Source organism: Homalodisca vitripennis, chromosome 4 (genome assembly GCF_021130785.1).
Source record: "Homalodisca vitripennis isolate AUS2020 chromosome 4, UT_GWSS_2.1, whole genome shotgun sequence".
Classification (NCBI taxonomy): domain Eukaryota; kingdom Metazoa; phylum Arthropoda; class Insecta; order Hemiptera; family Cicadellidae; genus Homalodisca; species Homalodisca vitripennis.
This window is the reverse complement of record NC_060210.1, coordinates 78,107,197-78,123,175: the sequence shown is the minus strand read 5'-3', so window position 1 is coordinate 78,123,175 and position 15,979 is coordinate 78,107,197. Positions and strand designations below refer to the sequence as shown.

The following is a 15,979-nucleotide window of genomic DNA, read 5'->3' as shown; positions in this document are numbered from 1 at the left end:
AAATCCATGGATACACCAGTAACGCACAGCTGTGTGCGACCGGAAAACACAACATGCTGCTTATGGGCAGTGCGCGTTCCAGTAGTATAGTTCGTTGGATAAAAACAAGTGCGTATCGTTTGCATTAGGTCTACACAAAGTAGCACGTTTAATCAAACAAAAAGTACAGTGATGTATATCATTTGCATCTACAATGTCTTAGAACAATGAAATGATCAGTTATGTACTAATTCCTGATTTCATTCAAGCATAAGTACAACATGAATAGAGTTGTACAGACGCCATGTTCAGGTTTGCGATGTTTCCATGTTTCAGTCGACTACTAAGTATGTGAGAGATACGGTGTATGAAGATAAACATTTCTCAGCAGATGGACTGGGCAATTGAATAAACCATCAACGCCAAGGAGAGTTAGTTGTTCAGTTTCAACTGAGGGGGCCTATGTATGGGTGTTTGAGGAGGTCCTGTTGCTATTATAAAGAAGCTTTGAGATATTTGTAAGTAATTTAAATAAGTACTAAACTTTAAAGTCATAGTCTGGGAGGAACCACTTTTTTAGTCGTCGAATAGAAAACTATATAGAGTTTTATGTTAGTTATTTTAACAAGGGAGGGGGGATATTTATTTGATGGGCGATAATTGGAAACATTTTCCAGAAAACGTATTTCCAATCACCCCTCTGCAATATCGATCACAAGCTAATCTAACATTATTTCGTAATTTTCCACTTGAAACAAGCGTTATCTGGCAAAATGGCGGCGTAGCAGTGAGTAACGCGGCGTCATCCCTGAGCAAACAAGAGCTAGCTAGCTAGCTACTCTGCCCGGATCAGTCTGGTAGAGGCCGTACTTTAGGGGAAACCTACGACATCGCCATCTTCTGCTCTTCAGCGTCTCCTCGCCAGGTCAGCCTGCAGGTAAGACTGAGCTAGCTAGCTCGACTGGCTGCAGCTACAACTATGGGTAGCTCCGATAAATGTTGTTTTGGTCTCACAGATAAGATAGGGGGCTGCTGGAGGTATTGATAACGATAAGTTAAACTAATAATGAGATAAACTTGTAAAGATAGCGGTGCATAATGGTCTACAAAAACAAGAGATAATAGCAACCCAATACTTAATTCACCACTATGTTACTTAAAATTCGCCATATGCCAAAAGAGATTTAAAAGTTAATATAAACTTTATTTACAAATAATATTTTTAAAAGCTCACACTCGCATCAACGGACGTTATAAAAGGTGTTACATCTTGTATGTTGCTCCTTAAAAAATTGTAAATATCTAATTATAGATTATAAAATAAGTTATTTAAATCATATAGGATAATACGATGGATAATTTAAGACAATGTTTAGGGTATGCTTACTTGCATCCTTACAAAAGACTTTTAAACAAACATGTGTTATTGTCTGAAGTTATTGTTTTTTAAATACTTGTACAGTTCTTAATACTAAGTTTCTAACTGCTTGAAATTTTGAATTACTAACATCGTATTTCCTTGTATTGGCAATAACAATATTCTCCGCAGGATTCAAATGCCTACAATTTCTAATATTTGTCAAGAAAAACTGTACAAGTTATAGTGTCCTTCTGGAAAATATTGGCATTCTTTGCGGAAAGGGCAACGAATAAAATTTAAAATTTCTACCCTTATACATCTTCTGAAATCCGAGTTAGTGAATGTACAATTAAGTGTGTCTAAGTGAAAACGATTAGCAATATTTTCATTGACATACAAATGTAGAAAATTCCATCAATTACGTAAATTAGTTTCACTAGTAAATTTAAATAAAGAACCACCTTCCTTGCATGTGATAAGCAGTTAAAATTTTTGAACGTATTGTTAGTCGAAGACCAGTAGTATAGACTAATTTGGTACCAGAAATATGATTTACTACCAAACTGCGTAATGCGTAAAAACTAAATAGATTTTTGTTTTTCGATTATAATCCTGATATATAATAAATATGAAAAAAAAACATTCCATTGATTTATAATCAGTGTAACTTAAGCACATTTAAAGTAACTTTACATATCATTGTTGATTGTATCAATAAGAGCACATAAATATCATTCATATTCAGTATTGAAATAAATGTACTGAACTGTAAACTGAGGAGATAGCCCCAAAAATATATACGATTCTTGCCAATACAGAAACATTTTGCTTTGAGTGTATTAACATCACATAAAGATCTTTGTTATTAATTTATTGAAATCATTTGTGTAGACGGTAATTTGATGCTCTGTAACATATTTAAAAGTATAGAACATTCCTTAATCAGAATCTCTCGTAAACTGACTGCAGAAGGATTTTGGAATAGCCTCCCATGAAAGTTCTTGATTCTTCTAATTTTTCCTGATCATACCGCGTAAAAACATTCCTAACGCAATAATCAGATGTTTCGGTCTGGGTCTAGAGAGCCTTTATTCAAGACATGTTAAATAGAAACTCAAAACCTAAGAGCTAAGAGTTTATTTGCACCATTTTACATCCATGTTTAGGATAGTTAGTAATAGTACTACTTGGGATTGCATCTTTGATCAGATCTCTGTATCTCAAATCAACGATGCGAGGGGGAGCAATATCCTATTCACCACAAGAAAAGCTGTAAGCCGAGGCCGTGCTATGTCCAAAGCGGCAAATTAACTGTAGAGCGAAACTTAGTCCTTCCATGTCTTGCAAGATTGCATACGGCCTTAAGGCTCTAAGTGCCGGGAGCCTGGGATTAGTTCCGAATTGAGCCACCACACACCAAAATGAAGCAAATTTATTTTTCTGTTTCCCCTTAATTTTCATCAGATTTAAATTTTCAAAAATTATTTTTAAATTAGATGATCGCTGAATTTGATGTATAGCAGAAAGAAAAATTATTTTATTCATTATAACAAAATTACTTGGCGGAACTTCTATTTATATTTGACAATCTAAATTTCTAGGTAGTTATTATGTAGGAAATAGTCTTTTATGCATTTTAAAATTTTTACTCTAACAATTGGTTGAATAATTGATTAGAATTATTTTTTCGTTATTTACGTTATTTATCTCTTAAGTATGAGTCATCGCTGGCCCGTCACAGCGACGCCGTGCCTCCTGGCAGTCCCGGACTCACTCCTATAAACTGCTCCGATTCTATAGTCTGCAGTTGTACACTATATCATTATTGCAATTACATTATGCATGTTATAATGATTTATTTTTGTCTGTGACGGTTGAAAAGTTGTATGGTTGTTGTTGTAGCTTTGAAATTTCAAACTAAAAGTATTACATTAGTAAATGTTTTTCACTTACTGAAAATTGCTTGATAAACTTATATGCCAGTACAGTACTCTAGCTGTAGCCGCCCCCTCCGAGCTTCGGTAGGGTTGTGTAAAGCAACATTTTGTTATTAATACAAAATATCTTCATTAAGTTTTATAGGCTGTATCCGTATACGTTTTGAATTTAGAAGAAATAGTTTAAGTTTTAAGAAGTAGTTGAACATTGCCGTAATCAATTCAATCTAAGCTTGGTGCCAAGTTATTTTGACATGCTTGAATAAGTTCGTAAGCTATTCTCAACCAATAAAATGTTTCAAGCTGGTGGCTATCCGCATTTATACAAAATTGTTATCTGAGTATTTCAATCAATAATAAAAATTCAAACTTTGTATACAATTTACAAGCAATTTCAAGGAATTTTTATACTTATACTAAATATTACGATAGCTCTAAGGTTATAAGGTGGTAACCGTTCAAAATGTTTAGAAGTATACAATATTAATGATGTGTTATAAGTGAACATATTTCGAATAGATTGTATTAAATCATGTCTATAATTTTACATACAAATTTATATGCTTATGACAAGTTTGAGTTCTAATGTTTCTAAATGTTTAAAGTGTTACGATATAATAACATAGAAACCTCGTAGAGTCATCGTACCATCAATCTTGTTCAAATTAAAAGTCCGAATTTTAAATTAATAATGCATCTATAGTTTGACATTTCGAAAGACAATCACATGTGAAAAATACCTTATTTCCGATTTAGCCGTGAGAGATATTAAGATCGGTTTTAAGGTTTGATAAAAATCACATTTTGTGACAAAATAGTTATTTCTCTCAAATGGACACGACTACCGAACTCCCAGCCCGCTCTCCACCTCAAAACACCACAAAATTCCATACCATCAAGATATAATCGGATACGATTCCAACTCGCAAGCCACTGTTGCAAAAGTGCCATTTCACGTGACCTTACTACAAATAATATTTTTTTTAAGTCAAAGACTACGGTTTCATTATTTGCAATCTTCGTACTGTATTAGTTCACATTCGACATGAAAATATCACTTGTATAACCTTGGCTGTACTCCTTGCAAGAACATACACACTAGTGGCCTATATGTTGATTCCATAGACCAAAACATAACAAATATAAATTATTAACATTATTTAAAGTAGCTATTTAATGTTGATCGCTTAATCTTACTGTATAATACTCGTATTTTTTATGAAAATGGAAGCCTCGTACTTATTTGTGACTCCTAGCTTGCAATCATGTACGGAGTGTGTGGAGATGCTATTGATTACAGTGGTCAATAAAAACTGCTATTTGTTGCGGTTATCGTGCTACTCGAGAATCGAGGACCACCGGGAGTCACGGTGTAGCAGCGGGTGCGCATAGCTGGCTATAGATAAATATCGGAAATAACAAAAAAGTGGATTCTGATCGAACTAGTTGGCCGACTTTAAAAGTCCACATTCGTAAAAAACCTTCAACTGTCATTTTTAAATTTTAAATATAGATTATGGACAATTAATTTGTTATTATAAATAAACATATACCACATTCTATGGCTGCCCAGCATACAACTCAGGTTTCAAAAATAAAATTTGTTGGAAATAAAAATAAAAATAATTGTCTCGGAGGTACTGCGATCCATCGGATGAATTTTGTAACATTATCCGGTATGTTTAGCCCTAGATTCTGAGAAGTCCATGATATACAGCAAGTGTACGAGCAAACACTCAATTACCACAACCAAACATCAGCTTCAACCAAACAATAGCATGGTTGTATTTAAGATTGTCTGAACGAATCGTTGTTATGGCAGTTTGTTTGTAGAACCTAGTGATCCTTGTAGCACAGAAATTGTTTTAACATTTTAACCAAACGAATTAATGATAAGGAGAAATAATGACAAATAAATTTATTTAGGATTACATATTTTAGAAACTAGTCATGTATGTATCAATATTGATATATCCTAAAAGAATGAAAAACGTTGGGCTTCCATATTGTAATATGCCAGTCATTAAAGAGTCGACAGCAATAAATTTGTACAAACCGATTTAAAATGTTATTCTAGTGAATCTTCAATTTGAGATTTCAAAATAACAGCCGTACATAAAACATGACAACCATCTTTCTTGGACTGTGCTTGTACACTTATTATCTATGCGCAATAACAAACACATTGTAGCCCTTACTTCTAATGTTTACATGTCCAGCAACAAAACACAGCTGTAAGAGTAAACTTAAACATTTGACGTATTTGCTAAACAATTTTGAATTTTGTTGGAAAGAGGGTTTTAGGATTATGTTATAATATTTGAAGATGTATAATTGTTGTTCTATCACTGTTAGTTCTTTTAATTTTATGAATTATGTAAATGCCTCAAAACAGGCTCTGCCTTGGAGGCCAATACTTTATTTCTCGGTATATGTATGTATGTATGTGTGGCATGAATGTTAATGTGTCAAGGTCAGCCAGTACTGATATACTATGTAATCGCGTGCTATGCACAAGATTATTTTGCTATGTATGTGGTTTGCATTTATATTTGTTGTATATTTGTATTGAATATGTTGGAATGTGTGCATATTTATGAGAAATAAAGTTTATTCTAATTGAAGAGTAGCGACACAGTTTTAATTGGCAATTGTTTCAAGTATAAAGGATTGTACAAATTAGGAATAAATACGTTTAATTTCTTTTCTGTTGTTATCCAAGTTAAATTAATTTAATAAATTCTAAACAATTATTGCTCAACTACAATAAATTCCCCAGTGAAAGATATTTATTAATATAACAAAAATTGTAGATATATTAAAGTGGTTTTGAAGTTAGGATCAATAAAATTAACATTAGTTTACGCAATTTCTTTTAATTTTAGTAAATTACGCCTCTATAATTGATCGAAACCCAAATATCATAATGGCATAATAGCCTTAATTTCTTTTGTTCCGACATTAAAAAGATACGTTCCACTAAAACTGGCATATAATAAAATTATTATTTTACTAGTACAGATCGTACGTCACTAATATAATTTATTTATTTAAAATAAAAATTAGCAGTCGTAGGACTGCCAATAGAAGTGAAAACGGAACTATTAAGTTGAGAGTAATTAACAATACGTTATAATAGCAGTACTTCTGTAATTGTAAATGTGACGCGTTTTTAATTTTTCCAATTTTAAAATCCACGAAAAATATTATCAAATAACTAGAAATCTATTTTACCACGCTAGTAAGATAAATCTTATACCGTAATAATACTCATTTCATGATGAAGAGGTTAAATATTAAAAACATAATTTAAAATGAATAATGCTAAATTTTAAATACAAATATTCGTACAAATATTAAAAATGTTTAAAAATATATTCGTTGTTTTCATTATTCATTTATCTGTATAAAAATATGTTGTAATTGCTCAATATTAATAGTTAGTTAAACATAGAATACAAGTGAGTAAACACCGAGTGAACAACAGTGAGTTGAACACCGTTGTAAATAATACAGTTATTGCTATGCAGGCCCGGCGACAGGATTCTCGGGCCCTATGCAATCATGAAAGACCGGGGGCCCCCCCCCAAAGATTCAACAGGCAACCAACCTAATTACATTAAAATTCACCCCCCCCCCAAACGTTAGAACAAAATTCCCATATTGGTTATATTAAACATAGCAAGCATTATTTTATTCCAAAACTTACTACTCCATTACTTGATTTACTTATTTGTTAAATGATTCACTTCTTCAAAATTATGCCAAATCCGTGATTTTTTTCCTGTATTTTACTTCAATTTAAGTTATATAAATAAATGTTGCTAAACAAATGGAAAGAATTGAGGTTTATAATTATGTAGTGATTATTTTTTTACTATTAAATCAATACAAAACAAAACTCACTGAACTTAATTAAAATCAAAAACACCATCCTTAAAAAATATACACTTATGAACTAAATGGACAAAAACATAATTAACAAAGAATAAAATCATTAAAATTAAAGTTCAACTCGTGTCGCTCTCCTTTTTAGTAGAAAAACAAAACTTAATGATAGGTTCCTGGAAAACCTAATGAAACAAAAACTAAATATCATTGAAACAATCACTTAACGAACAAAACTAAAAAAAATTAAAATGAACAAAACCTAATGAACATTGTACAAAACATAAATTGAAAAATTAATAAAGAAACATTGGGCTATGTTACTCCACTAACATTAAACATGACCTAAAACACAAACTCGTCGGGCCTTCTTCCAGCAAAGTCTTCTATAATGTCGTCATATTTCAAAACTACGTGCCAAATCTGACTCCATGGCTAGAATACTCAGGTCATTCATGCGGTCTTGCGTCATCGTAGAACGATTTTGCACTTTTAATTCTTTTCATCAAACTGAAGCTCCTCTCCCCTTGGCTGACAGATACAGGTATGCAACAGAACAACCGGATCGCTGTAGTGATATTTGGAAATAAACTATCTAGTTTGTTCTTCCTTAGAGCGTTTATTAGACTTAATGGTTGAAGAGTTTGTTCCCCCAAGTTAGTGCGATGAATCGATTTCAAATGTTTAAATTCATTTAAAATTTCCATCTCAATATCCTCTTTGTATGTTTGACACAGACTCAAACATTGCTGCTCAATAAAACTGTCGTCTTCCTCAATATATTTCCAAAGACATTGGAAAAGGTTGCTGATTTTTCCAGCAAACTCGAATCTCTGAGACAGTCCCCCTAAGACTGAGTCTAAGATCTTGAAGAAGACATCAATCCTAAAACGTTCCTCTTCGTTTTTTTAATTGATGTTCTCCGTGCCGTCCCTTGTTTCGTCATGAAAAATCTTTCTTTTCTTTAATCTTTTTTCCTTAAAATCAGTTTCGCAATCTACACTCTCAGCAGCATGTTGCCTGCCACTAGCTTGGCCTCAGTGTAGAGATTGCTCCATCTGTCTCTCAGTACTTTTAGTTCCTCTATTAAATCATTCAGATTTTTTGTTTCAACGTCTAGAGTTGTTGATCGGGCTTGTAATACTTTATTTTTGTTGTCTATTGCAACAAGCACCTTTAGCCATATTGTCGACATCATGATACATTCGAACGATTGTAGATATTTCAATTAGCCCTTTCAGATCTGTCTTGCATTCTGCAGATAGATTCAGTTCTTTTTTACAATCATTGAGGGCATTGATGATGAGAGGCAAATGCTTTACGAAAGGGCGCACACTATCTACTCGGGCTGACCCATCTCGTTTGAGAAATACTGTGCAGAGAAGAGCCTATTCTGTTTTCTAAGTACTCCCATCTTTGAGGGCTTCTAGAAAAGAAGTTATACGTCTTTTGCAGCATGCCCAAAAAATGTTGTAGCTTCCTCGCAGCATTCAGCAGCATTAACCCCACACAGGTTGAGGCTATGTGCGGCACAGTTATTATAAAAAGCCAAATTGTTGGTCTCCATTATGATGGCTTGGGCACCTTTGTATATTCCAGCCATATTGGATCCATTGTCGTACCCCTGGCCTCTGCATTCCTTCAACGGAATTGAGTGTTTGTTGAGCTCGCTAATAATCAACTTAGCCACATCCATTCCAGTTTTTTTGTTACAGTCAACAAAATTTAAAAATCGTTCGCAAATTTTAAATTCTGATTCACAATCTAAGAGATATCTCAAGATCAACGTTGTTTGCTCAGTATGTGAGGCCATCGGGGGTAAGAGTCAGCAATAATAGCATAATATTTTGATTTCTTCCTTTATTCCAATACCTTCTGTCGAACTCTTTCCCACAAACTTGAATGAATTCATTTTGAGAGTCTTTAGACAGATAATGAGCTTGAACACGTTTTCCCTCTTCTTGGGCCTTTTTTACTTTTGCAATATGTTCTCTTAGTAAAGGGTCATATTCCGCTAACAGCTTCTATCAGACCCAGAAAGTTTTCCATTGTTGGGATCCCCAATTTTTTCAGAGGTCCCTCTGAGAGCTAATCCTCGCTCTCCAAGGAACATGACCACGGAGAGCAATCTTTGAAATATATCCCTCCAATATTTGGTTCTTGAAGCCAGTTCTGAGTCGAGTTGAGAATGTATGTCTGATCCATCACTTAGCCTCCTTTCTAACTCTCTCATTGGATGTAGCAATTTTTGTGGGAAGCGCTGGTTTCATGCAAAGGTAGCTTGTTGTAAAGCTTCCGCCATCCATATTCCTTTTTCCATCCATCGTTACTTAACAAAACTGACTTATTTGAATCGTGTTTTTCACCCCCACTATTATTATTGAAAAGTCTACATGGAAAACAAAATAAGGACTCAGCAGTCTCACTCCATACAAGCCAATCTCTTCTGACGCTCTCTCCGTTTCGGCCTTTTTGAAAAAAGAACCGTTTTTGGAAACGCTCTTTTTCCATCACTTGGCAGATCTGACGGCATCAAAGATGGACCCATTTTCACTAAAGTCTCAATCACACTGTCAGTCACCACCTTGTTTTTTTCAGAAGTCCCCTCAAATCTGAACTGGTAATTATAGTTTCCTAACCCCGAATCTACATTAGCATTTAGAATGTCACGATTGTGATCTTCCAAAACAATTTCATCTTTAGGATCAGGTTCTGAGGTAAAGCTATCTACCATTGTTTTCTCCTTCATCAGCATTAGGCCTACAGCTTTCAAGATCTTCGCTGTCTTCAGTATTAGGGTGTTCATGAAAACTGTGAGAAACTTCGCAAAGTTTCTCCCTGGCGGCGCCAGGGTCGTTAGGGGCCGCTGTTAGAACTAGTTGTAGCTACGTCTACTTTGATTCCAAACGTCAAATAATGTCCTGGATCCTTTATTTTTGAACTTTCAATTTTTCTTTTGCCTTTCTTTACGTTTTTGAGCACCAGAATTTATGTTTGTAAGTGTCCATTTTTTGAGATATAACGGTGTTTTTTATGCGAAATGATGATAAAATACTGTGAATGGACCTAAAAATAAATATCTTGGATTAGTCAAGAATAATAAATTGATGTGGGCAGATCATAAAATAAATATTTGAAATAGAATTTTAGAACCTAAATATCAAAATACAAATTTTAAAAATGTATCAAATTGATCATAAACACTATTAGACAATTAAAAATTAGTATTGATTACTAGCCTAAACCGAGCAGTTGCTAAAATAAATACGGAATGTAAATTATCAAACGCTGCGTTTAAAGTAGTAATGTATCTCAAACTGGGCTAAACTAATCAAAAACCGACAGGTGCAATCACAGGACACGTGAGGGGATGTGATGAGTCATTGAGCTATTTTCGGATACTGTATCGCTTGCTGCGCTCTCACTCAGATTTCCAAGGTCAAGTTTTTTTAAGACGTTCACCCAGCGATCTCTATTGTTATTACCTGTCATGCCAACATATTGGGGGTTTACTTCCTGTTTCTCTCTCTGTTTATCCTGTCCTCACTCTCATTCCCTCTCGTAAACTGCGCAACTAGTGATGCGATGCGTCGCCTCAAGTTGGTTGTCATAACAACCAATATATCAGCCAACGAGCCAACCACGAAACAATACCAAACTATGTCGTCATTGAATAATATTTTTCTACGTGCTAACGTGCATACTGCATACAAGCATGTGAACAACCACAAAAGAGTGAGCGATGAGCCGTCGTTCTCTCTGATTTAATAGGATAAACTTGATTAATTGAAACTTAAAACGACGTTCAGTAGCAGTAGCAACCGAATTTATGTGTTGTTTTTTTTAATTTTTAACCATCCTACTCCTCATATGTTTTAGTTTAGATTTAGATACACAGTAACGTCAGTAACATTTATAAATTTCACGTCTTATTACATAGGTACGTTTATAAGACGATTACAACGTCTCAAATTTTGCAGCCCAGTAATAATTAAGTTTATTTGTATTTTTTGCTGTTATGGAACCTTGTTGATCGTCTTAAAGGTTAACCAGCCCTTGGATAATCGGGAGTTAACTGTAGCCTAATTTATTTTATGAAACTGATTACTGTATAATTCAAATTTATAATGAGGGGTAAAAATCATGGCTCCACATGGGTTGGGCTGGTGGACCCCTGGTCCCAGGCCTGGGCCCTGGGGGCCCGGCTCTGTCCCTAATTTATATATATTTTACAATTTTTATTTTATTATGTTTATATTATAATCATCAGTTAAAATAAAAATCTGCGTTACATTAAAATTAAAAATCTCATGTTTTAAATTATGCCCTACAGCATGACAAGGTGAACAGAAGGGAGCGGGCCCTGAGCCTGATCCTGGTAACAGGGCCCGCAATCAAATGTGGGATCCATGGTTAAAATTTTATTCAGTTTTTTAATTTTTTCGGAAATTTGGAACTTTATTTTCTAAAATTAAATGATAAAAATATTTACTAACTCACCTGTATGTTTCTTTAATTCACGGTTAAATCAATCTCAATCTCCTTACAACAACAACAACAACAACAAACCTAATTAAGCACGACAACAAACTAAAACTAGAAGTGTACAAAAACAAACCAATCACGATAACTTAATAAAACCATTACCACCAGCAACCAGCATAGAAATGCAAGATTGAAAGAAAACATTAGTTTATTATCGTGTCGGTATCACTGTCATCCGACGCTCAGGTTGCAACTTGTAGTGAGCAAGGAGGGGAGGGGGCCGGGAGGGGAGGGGGGTGGAGAAGAGTCACTGCCTTCGCGTCTGGGCGATGCGGACCCCGGGCCCGACGTCTGACAGCCACAACCACAACGGTTCGCGCCACCTCAGTGTTTTACAATTTTATTGGTTTAAATCGGAGCAAAGAAAGTAGTTTAAATTAACATTGCATGGTTATTTCCTGAATATTTTCACCGCACAGGCCCTGGGCCGATGGTAATGGGCAAATGATAAAAAAAATATAAAAATACATATTTTTAGTCGGCCCCGGGCACCCCTGTGGTCCCGGGCCCCTATGCATTTGCCCCCCTTGCCCCCCCCTGTCGCCCGGGCCTGTTGCTATGGATAAAGTATATAATTGCAATAAAAAATTAAACCCACAATATTTTTTAAAACTAATAAATTAGTTAAATTAACTTGGTTCTTTCGTAAAGGTATTTTTATTGCACAATAAACTAATTTATTGAGTTTAATACGGTATCAGTGAGCCAAATGCACCAACTACAGTTCCGGCAGAAACGTTCACTCATCACTTCATACGCTACTACAGGCTAAACTAAACTTCCAATAAAAAAATGATAAATTACAAAAAAAAATATTCATTTATTTTCACACAACTTTCTCGCTGAACAAATTTTTGTCTGACCAAAAAAATAAAAAAAAATCCTCGCTTACTACTTTTTTCTTGTCACTGTAAACGCTATGTAAAATGTAAACAATAATCAAAATTATTCCGAAAATTTTTTTAATATTTAAAAATATAACCAATAGATTTCCAATATTAAGAGCTTTAATTTGACGCATCTTACAGAATTGTACGACATTGGCTTCACTTTTAAATCGCGAGAGGAAGCCGTAAAGGTCACTGATTTTCGCAGTCTGTTTTCATACTCCGCCGGGACAGTTTTAACACAGCGAGACTGACTTTTTCATGCAGGATAGTAGTCCGCGGCCAAGTCTACGGTTAAAAAAAACACAGCGAGACTGACTTTTTCATGCAGGTTAGTATCATTAGCATGTCGGTGACGCGAACCGAGGATTTTACCCTCTACCAAAAACGCTCAACGCGCCTAAAGAAGTTTTCACTTCAAAAATGTTTGAAATTGCCTTCTGCTAAATCACAGTCTTTAAATGAAATTAGAGTTAAAGAAGGATGAATTGTAGGCTATGATTTGTAACATTTTCCAGGAAATGTAGCTTTTATATTACTATACAATCGCGTAATATAGTATGTGGTTTTAATGTGAAACTTAGAAATAAGCACTACCATATTCTTTGTATATAAATAATTTTGATAGTATTTGTACAACTTGATAATAAAACAACAAATTCTGTTTCAAAAGACATTAATTTGGCGTGACCTTTGACTTCATTCACAAGGATTCAAAATTACTGGATCATGAACCAGTTAAGTTCTAGGCTTGGATTTGATCAAACTTGATATACACCCTCAAACCCCGATGTTGATCATTATAAATATACTCGTAGTTTAATGATTGTTGATTCTGTTGCTAATAATTCACATGAATCGATGATTTTGTGACAACGCGACTGGTACTTTTTGAAAGTGATAGTTTTAATGAAGAATTTGTGTACATTTTTATTGTACTATTGTGTATCGATATCCAAACAGAAAGTTCCAATTTAAGGCTTAAAACTTGATACAAAATTGAGTTAATTGACAATTTTAGGAAAAAAACGATCACGCTCTGTTTCAATCGCAATGCTTAAAAGTATAGTTGTACATAAATTAATTGTGTAATTTGGTAATTTAGAAATAATTGCATTTTTAGTAGACAGACCAATTATTTAAAGTAGTAAGTTTTTAAAGTTATTGTAAGTTAAATTAAGTAAATACTAATGTAGATATCTAAGAGTTGTCCTAAGAATTTGCGTATGCATATAAGTACAAATGCTCTATGTGCGTGGCTTTCCTTAAATGGCACGTGACAACACGGTCTATCTCACTTAACGATATCTAACCATATATATTTACAAGTAAAGCAAACATTTTTAACTATGCATTTGAAAACGATCTTTGAGACATTTCATATAATCAAATAAACTATTATGTAAAATGGCACAAACGTTTTGTGTTTTGTGTTCATGTATACTAATTCTGAGCAGATAATGATTTGCCTAAATTTTCTAATGATACATTCGTATAAATTATTTTTAATAGATTGTTAATTGTTGTTGGTTGGATTAAAAAGCGATATTAATATTTCTATTTTCATTGATAACAAACTGACCAACGAAAGGAAAAACTAATTTATAAACAATAAATGCTCAATTTGAAGGCAATACACAGGGAGAGAACATAACACTTTAACTGCAATATGTTGAAAGTGCATATTTTTTATTTAAAACCTTGTCCGTAATAACATATCATTAAGTAAACCCTTTTACACTGAATAAAATTGACCTCTTTGCCACTCTGTTAAAGTTAAAGTTGTAGTTAGTTCAGACTACCGATTTTAATGATTATCATCGGCCAACAAGTATTTTAATGATTCAGAGCCATACCTTACTTCAAAGTTTGGTTTTACATTATTTTTAACACAATAATAAAATTAACTTATATCTAAATACAATTATTTATATTCGCAAATTATATGTTGGTATTAGTAAGGACTAACCCTCCAAAATAAAACAAAGGAAACAAGAAACGTAATATAAGTGAAAATCAACACAGCAATTAAATAAAAGGAAAATGCTAGAAAACTGTTATAAAATTTAAGAAAACTGAAACTAAAATGTAACACATTTTAAAGCTATACGTCAAGAAATAGTATAAATGAATATAAACTTGTAAATACATCTATGTACTATAGGATTCATAAACCGGGCATTTTAAAAGTCCCCCCCCACCCCCACTATTAACTTTCTTATGACTAGGGATGGATGGGGGATATACATTGGGGCATGTTTATATGACCAACTGAGTTTTGGGTGTATGTAAATTGTTGACTCCCCAAAATTAGTTATACAGTCCAGTTACTGTGTCAAAGTGGACGGAATGTGTCTCACATACTAACTTGTAACCAATAAGAGATAACATGGCAAAACCGCCATTGGTTTTCCCAGGATATCCTACTGGACTTCGATCAGACAAAACAAAACCTAATAAATGCCATGTTATTCATGGTTGTTGATGTTTGCTGATTCTTGTAATAACTTTTTTTTAGATTTGGTGTCGTAAGTTCTCAAAATAACTAGTGAGTGACATTTTATATCTGCCTAAAAGTGCGAGGGTTTTATAAAACAATTCCAACTATAATTGCCCACCATATTTGATAGAGTAACATTAAAGACCTCTAGCTTGTGGCAATTTTCTTCTTCTTCTTATAATGAACACTTGGCCTTTAAGGACACTTGCTAGGGGTTCCTATTTCAACATTTTGACTTACCCCCAAAATACCTCATTTGGGTGGATGGAGTAAAAAATTTCCATACATAAAAAACTCCTTAGTTGGTCATATAACCATCTTCCAAGGCAAATCACTCCATCTCTATTCATAAGAAATCTAATGAGGGTAGGGAGAGGAACTTTTAAGACGCTAGGTATGTAAATTATTGTGGATTAAACGGTCTAAAGCAGATCTAAGAGCTATACATATACGTGAGAACTAAACTGTTTCTTTGTGGAAAAATCGGGGCCTTATGTTTTCAAAATAATTTCATATTACGCATCATTAATTACGTTTTACTTTAAGGATTATTGAATAATAAATGCTATTGCTATTTTAAGACTCTTATCTCGACGTTGAGATCAACAACGTCAAGGCGTTCGTTAGAATTTTACTCTCAGATTCATGGTATTGAAAACATGAGCTTGCTAAAAACCAAGGAGAAAAATTAAGAAACAGAGAAATAACATTCGTACAATTAAAAAAATATTGATTTAAAAACCATTCAATTTTGTCACGTAGGGAAAATATAGGTTAATAAAATTAAATGTAGGTTTCACTATAAGGACGTTATTACTAATCTCCCTAAGAGGGGGAGGGGGGTGGCAGCGCGAACTTAGCATTCATGACTTTACAATGGTAA

General features: G+C 33.8%; 1 protein-coding gene across 1 annotated transcript in view; it reads left to right on the top strand.

Annotated features, from left to right (window-relative positions):
• Positions 1–798: 798 nt before the first annotated feature.
• Positions 799–15,979, top strand: part of LOC124359573 — a 39,171-nt gene continuing 23,990 nt past the window's right edge. The window contains exon 1 of the mRNA XM_046812443.1: positions 799–916. The gene's annotated coding sequence lies outside the window, so the exon portion shown is untranslated. The remainder of the gene's footprint in view (positions 917–15,979) is intronic.